This window comes from Staurois parvus, unplaced genomic scaffold (genome assembly GCF_062004578.1).
Source record: "Staurois parvus isolate SC_StPar_1 unplaced genomic scaffold, SC_StPar_1.0 ptg000151l, whole genome shotgun sequence".
Taxonomy (NCBI): domain Eukaryota; kingdom Metazoa; phylum Chordata; class Amphibia; order Anura; family Ranidae; genus Staurois; species Staurois parvus.
In genome coordinates, this window is record NW_028317947.1 from 6,843,214 (window position 1) to 6,850,892 (window position 7,679).

Below are 7,679 nucleotides of genomic sequence, written 5' to 3' on the forward strand. Positions count from 1 at the left end.
AGCGAGCAGACGTGGCAGCAGAGGAAGGGGTCGAGGCAGCACTATTCGCAGCCAGAGGCCAGTGCTCCCGGTGTCATCCAGCGGTCGTGTCTCCACCGACAACCCTGCCGTCATCGATTGGTTGGCTCGGTCGTCTTCCTCTTCCCAGGTCACCTCTGACACCTACAGCCAACGGTCGGTGGGTACGTCAGACACAACCGTTAGTTGGCATGGCCCGGGACCAAGCCCACTGAAATCACGTGTCCTCTACCTGCCCCTGTCCTTTGGTGTTCCCTCACCAAGCGAAGTATCGCATGCTGTGGGCTCAGCCCCACTGTACAGTGAGGAAGAGCTAACAGAGGGCGGTCAGGAACAGGGGGAGACATCCGCCTTTTCAGCAGCTAGGCGAAGAAGTAGTGGCGAGGAGAGTGGCCCGGTAGCCGGTCTAGAGACAGGTCTGTCTCCTGACCCAGACGCAGCCGAGGGGGCTAGTAGTGAGGCGGAGACCCTACTTGATGATGAGGAGGTTGATCGCACTTGGCAGCCTCGTCGTCATCAGGCAATTTCTTCCGCATCATCAGGAGAAGAGGGTGGCAGCTTGGCAGTGAGCAAAACAGTCGGTGGGTTGCCCAGGAGACAGCAGCAGGGTCGCAGCAGTGTCAGTGGAAGCAGTGTCAGTGGAGCCAAATGGCCACGGAGTAGAGCACCAGCTCCACTGCAGCCTACCACCACGGCCAGTAGTGGTGCCGGTGTGCACGGAGGAAGCAGCAGTCAGCCAGTGAGGAGTATCGGGGGCAAAGTTTCCTACTCGGCGGTGTGGCAATTTTTCGTCAAGCCGCCCGAGGAAGTAAACGTAGCCGTATGTCGACTATGTGGCCAGAAAGTCAAGCGTGGCCAGGGGGCCCATGTTGGGACTACAGCGTTGCGTCAGCATATGCAGCGTCGCTATATGGTGGCCTGGGAAAACCGTGATAAAGATACGGCGGTTCTGCCCGCCCCAGCCCCCGCTCCATCACCCGCTCTGTTACTTGCTCCGTCACCCGACGTCAATCGCCCTCCATCAGCCAGTCAAGGCTCCAACACCTCTGCTGAGGGGAGTTGTCACTCGTTGGCATCTTCCGCTCGTTCAGATGCTCCTTCTCCTGCTACTCCTCTTCACGGATTCCGTCAGCAGTCTTTCTTGGAATCCGTTTCCAAGAGACAACAGTTTGCGAGCACGCACCCGACGGTGCAAAAGCTGAACGTCCTCCTGTCCAAGTTGCTGGTGCTGCAGTCCCTCCCTTTCCAAGTGGTGGACTCAGCACCTTTCAGAGAAATGATGGCTTGTGCCGCGCCGCGGTGGAGAGTGCCAAGCCGTCATTTCTTCGCCAAAAAGGCAGTGCCAGCCCTGCATTCACATGTAGAAGACATGGTGGGCCAGTCTTTGAGCATGTCGGTCTCTGCCAAAGTGCACGGCAGCGCCGACGTGTGGAGCTGTAACTACGGTCAGGGACAGTACATGTCATTTACGGCCCACTGGGTGAACGTGGTGCCGTCACAGCCGCACCAGCAACTTGGACAGGTCACGCCGCTTTTGCCTCCACGTTTGCACGTCCTTGGTCCGGCAAAGATGTCCGCCTCTACCACCTCTTCTTCCGCCGTGTCCTCAGCCGCCACCCCCGTGCCAAGTCCCATTACCCGACCGGCATATCACATGTGCAGGGCGCAACGGTGTCACGCTGTTCTGCACCTGGTATGCCTTGGCGAACGTAGTCACACAGGGGAGGAACTTCTGAGTGTAATGAACAGAGAAATCGACAGATGGCTGTCTCCGCGCAAACTGAAAATCGGAACCATGTTGACCGACAACGGAAAGAACATGGTGTCTGCTCTGCGTCAAGGAAGGTTGTGCCATGCGCCATGCATGGCTCACGTGTTCAATCTGGTTGTCAAGCGGTTCCTAAAATCCACCATCCCACTGCAAGACATCCTTAAAATGTCACGTAAACTTTGCATGCATTTCAGCCATTCCTACACCGCAAAGCACACCCTCCTTGAGCTGCAGCGGCAGAACGGAATTCCACATCATCGCCTGATCTGCGACGTTGCAACAAGGTGGAATTCAACCCTACACATGTTAGACCGCCTTTACGAGCAGCGAAAGGCCATCACCGATTTCCTGATGTTACAAGCGGATAAAGGTACTCCCCTGTGTAACTTCGATGTCAGCCATTGGCAGCTCATGCGTGACACCTGCCGCTTGCTCAGGCCCTTTGAGGAGGCCACGCTATTCGTGAGTCGGCAGGACTATGGGATGAACGACGTCATTCCTCTGTTGCACGTCCTTGAACAAATGCTGTTAACAATGGCTGGTCAGGGTGCGGTAGACGTGGCGCACAGATCTCAACGCCACATGACCCCTGTGGGGGCAGGACAGGAAGAAGAGGAGGAGGTAGAGGAGGACATTGGTGCTCAGGAATTATTGAGTGAAATGGGTGGTTTTTCCACTCAGCGGACAGGAGTGGAGGAGCAGGAGCATCTGGTAGAGGAGGAGGAGGAGGAGACAGAGGACCCAGACGCACCGTGGCAGTATGCTGTGGAGATGGAGGCAGGGAGTCCCTCGCATTCCTTGGCACAAATGGCCCATAGCATGCTCGGTTGCTTGCGTAGCGACAGCCGAATAATAACCATCAGACAGAGGGATGACTTTTGGCTGTCCACCTTGTTGGACCCTCGCTACCGTTCCAAAATGGTGGCCTTTTTCACACCTGCTGAGAGGGAGGCCAAAATAACGTACTATAAAAACCACCTATGTAGTCAGTTGGTCTCTGCCTTTGTGCGCCAACGTCCATCCTCAGACACTGTGGGCCCTGTGCGCTCGCGTTCCGCTGCCATGGCAGCAGGGGAGGGGTGGGGTGGTAGGAGCAGTGGCAGCTCCACCAGCAGCGGCTGCCTCAGTCTGCAGTCGATGATGAGTAGCTTTCTTCACCAGCGCAGTGAGGAAACTACTAACCAGCCGCAGCAGCAGCAGCAGCAGCATCAGGTGGACCTGGAGCAGGACCTCAAACAACAGGCTTGGGCCTACTTGGACAGCACCCTGCCAACCGAGGTAGACAATCCCCTTGACTACTGGTCAACGAAACTTGACCTTTGGCCCCAACTAGCTGAATTTGCCCTTGAAAGGCTGTCATGCCCGGCCAGTAGCGTGGCATCGGAGCGCGTGTTTAGTGCGGCAGGAGGTATTGTAACTCCGCGGAGGACACGACTGTCCACCCAAAGTGTGGAGAGACTCACGTTTGTGAAAATGAATCAGGCGTGGATTAGTCTGGATTTCAAACCACCAGTTCCTGACACAACTGACTAAATCCGCCATGAATCATGCCTCAAACATGTGCCACTTTCAGGTCTCCTCACACACTGCTGGTGTGTAGAATTTTTTGACATAGGGTGCTGGCAGATTACGGGCCTCCTATAGCTGCTGCCAGGCCCCTAATCTGCCATAGGCCCCTATATACCGCCTCCTCATGCTGCTGCCAGGTCCAGAGTCTCTCATGGGTCCCTGTACGGCCTCCCATTGCTGCTGTCTCCATCGCCACACTCTGCCATGTGCCACTTTCAGGTCTCCTCACACTGCTGGTGTGTAGAATTTTTTGACATAGGGTGCTGGCAGATTACGGGCCTCCCATAGCTGCTGCCAGGCCCCTAATCTGCCATAGGCCCCTATATACCGCCTCCTCATGCTGCTGCCAGGTCCAGAGTCTCTCTTGGGTCCCTGTACGGCCTCCCATTGCTGCTGTCTCCATCGCCACACTCTGCCATGTGCCACTTTCAGGTCTCCTCACACACTGCTGGTGTGTTGAATTTTTTGACATAGGGTGCTGGCAGATTACGGGCCTCCCATAGCTGCTGCCAGGCCCCTAATCTGCCATAGGCCCCTATATACCGCCTCCTCATGCTGCTGCCAGGTCCAGAGTCTCTCATGGGTCCCTGTACGGCCTCCCATTGCTGCTGTCTCCATCGCCACACTCTGCCATGTGCCACTTTCAGGTCTCCTCACACACTGCTGGTGTGTTGAATTTTTTGACATAGGGTGCTGGCAGATTACGGGCCTCCCATAGCTGCTGCCAGGCCCCTAATCTGCCATGGGCCCCTATATACCGCCTCCTCATGCTGCTGCCAGGTCCACAGTGTCTCATGCCATGTGCCACTTTCAGGTCTCCTCACACTGCTGGTGTGTTGAATTTTTTGACATAGGGTGCTGGCAGATTATGGGCCTCCTATAGCTGCTGCCAGGCCCCTAATCTGCCATAGGCCCCTATATACCGCCTCCTCATGCTGCTGCCAGGTCCAGAGTCTCTCATGGGTCCCTGTACGGCCTCCCATTGCTGCTGTCTCCATCGCCACACTCTGCCATGTGCCACTTTCAGGTCTCCTCACACTGCTGGTGTGTAGAATTTTTTGACATAGGGTGCTGGCAGATTACGGGCCTCCCATAGCTGCTGCCAGGCCCCTAATCTGCCATAGGCCCCTATATACCGCCTCCTCATGCTGCTGCCAGGTCCAGAGTCTCTCATGGGTCCCTGTACGGCCTCCCATTGCTGCTGTCTCCATCGCCACACTCTGCCATGTGCCACTTTCAGGTCTCCTCACACACTGCTGGTGTGTTGAATTTTTTGACATAGGGTGCTGGCAGATTACGGGCCTCCCATAGCTGCTGCCAGGCCCCTAATCTGCCATAGGCCCCTATATACCGCCTCCTCATGCTGCTGCCAGGTCCAGAGTCTGTCATGGGTCCCTGTACGGCCTCCCATTGCTGCTGTCTCCATCGCCACACTCTGCCATGTGCCACTTTCAGGTCTCCTCACACTGCTGGTGTGTAGAATTTTTTGACATAGGGTGCTGGCAGATTACGGGCCTCCCATAGCTGCTGCCAGGCCCCTAATCTGCCATAGGCCCCTATATACCGCCTCCTCATGCTGCTGCCAGGTCCAGAGTCTCTCATGGGTCCCTGTACGGCCTCCCATTGCTGCTGTCTCCATCGCCACACTCTGCCATGTGCCACTTTCAGGTCTCCTCACACACTGCTGGTGTGTTGAATTTTTTGACATAGGGTGCTGGCAGATTACGGGCCTCCCATAGCTGCTGCCAGGCCCCTAATCTGCCATAGGCCCCTATATACCGCCTCCTCATGCTGCTGCCAGGTCCAGAGTCTGTCATGGGTCCCTGTACGGCCTCCCATTGCTGCTGTCTCCATCGCCACACTCTGCCATGTGCCACTTTCAGGTCTCCTCACACTGCTGGTGTGTAGAATTTTTTGACATAGGGTGCTGGCAGATTACGGGCCTCCTATAGCTGCTGCCAGGCCCCTAATCTGCCATAGGCCCCTATATACCGCCTCCTCATGCTGCTGCCAGGTCCAGAGTCTCTCATGGGTCCCTGTACGGCCTCCCATTGCTGCTGTCTCCATCGCCACACTCTGCCATGTGCCACTTTCAGGTCTCCTCACACTGCTGGTGTGTAGAATTTTTTGACATAGGGTGCTGGCAGATTACGGGCCTCCCATAGCTGCTGCCAGGCCCCTAATCTGCCATAGGCCCCTATATACCGCCTCCTCATGCTGCTGCCAGGTCCAGAGTCTCTCATGGGTCCCTGTACGGCCTCCCATTGCTGCTGTCTCCATCGCCACACTCTGCCATGTGCCACTTTCAGGTCTCCTCACACACTGCTGGTGTGTTGAATTTTTTGACATAGGGTGCTGGCAGATTACGGGCCTCCCATAGCTGCTGCCAGGCCCCTAATCTGCCATAGGCCCCTATATACCGCCTCCTCATGCTGCTGCCAGGTCCAGAGTCTCTCATGGGTCCCTGTACGGCCTCCCATTGCTGCTGTCTCCATCGCCACACTCTGCCATGTGCCACTTTCAGGTCTCCTCACACACTGCTGGTGTGTTGAATTTTTTGACATAGGGTGCTGGCAGATTACGGGCCTCCCATAGCTGCTGCCAGGCCCCTAATCTGCCATGGGCCCCTATATACCGCCTCCTCATGCTGCTGCCAGGTCCACAGTGTCTCATGCCATGTGCCACTTTCAGGTCTCCTCACACTGCTGGTGTGTTGAATTTTTTGACATAGGGTGCTGGCAGATTATGGGCCTCCTATAGCTGCTGCCAGGCCCCTAATCTGCCATAGGCCCCTATATACCGCCTCCTCATGCTGCTGCCAGGTCCAGAGTCTCTCATGGGTCCCTGTACGGCCTCCCATTGCTGCTGTCTCCATCGCCACACTCTGCCATGTGCCACTTTCAGGTCTCCTCACACTGCTGGTGTGTTGAATTTTTTGACATAGGGTGCTGGCAGATTACGGGCCTCCCATTGCTGCTGCCAGGCCCCTAATCTGCCATAGGCCCCTATATACCGCCTCCTCATGCTGCTGCCAGGTCCAGAGTCTGTCATGGGTCCCTGTACGGCCTCCCATTGCTGCTGTCTCCATCGCCACACTCTGCCATGTGCCACTTTCAGGTCTCCTCACACTGCTGGTGTGTAGAATTTTTTGACATAGGGTGCTGGCAGATTACGGGCCTCCCATAGCTGCTGCCAGGCCCCTAATCTGCCATAGGCCCCTATATACTGCCTCCTCATGCTGCTGCCAGGTCCAGAGTCTCTCATGGGTCCCTGTACGGCCTCCCATTGCTGCTGTCTCCATCGCCACACTCTGCCATGTGCCACTTTCAGGTCTCCTCACACACTGCTGGTGTGTTGAATTTTTTGACATAGGGTGCTGGCAGATTACGGGCCTCCCATAGCTGCTGCCAGGCCCCTAATCTGCCATAGGCCCCTATATACCGCCTCCTCATGCTGCTGCCAGGTCCACAGTGTCTCATGCCATGTGCCACTTTCAGGTCTCCTCACACTGCTGGTGTGTTGAATTTTTTGACATAGGGTGCTGGCAGATTATGGGCCTCCTATAGCTGCTGCCAGGCCCCTAATCTGCCATAGGCCCCTATATACCGCCTCCTCATGCTGCTGCCAGGTCCAGAGTCTCTCATGGGTCCCTGTACGGCCTCCCATTGCTGCTGTCTCCATCGCCACACTCTGCCATGTGCCACTTTCAGGTCTCCTCACACTGCTGGTGTGTAGAATTTTTTGACATAGGGTGCTGGCAGATTACGGGCCTCCCATAGCTGCTGCCAGGCCCCTAATCTGCCATAGGCCCCTATATACTGCCTCCTCATGCTGCTGCCAGGTCCAGAGTCTCTCATGGGTCCCTGTACGGCCTCCCATTGCTGCTGTCTCCATCGCCACACTCTGCCATGTGCCACTTTCAGGTCTCCTCACACACTGCTGGTGTGTTGAATTTTTTGACATAGGGTGCTGGCAGATTACGGGCCTCCCATAGCTGCTGCCAGGCCCCTAATCTGCCATAGGCCCCTATATACCGCCTCCTCATGCTGCTGCCAAGTCCAGAGTCTGTCATGGGTCCCTGTACGGCCTCCCATTGCTGCTGTCTCCATCGCCACACTCTGCCATGTGCCACTTTCAGGTCTCCTCACACTGCTGGTGTGTAGAATTTTTTGACATAGGGTGCTGGCAGATTACGGGCCTCCTATAGCTGCTGCCAGGCCCCTAATCTGCCATAGGCCCCTATATACCGCCTCCTCATGCTGCTGCCAGGTCCAGAGTCTCTCATGGGTCCCTGTACGGCCTCCCATTGCTGCTGTCTCCA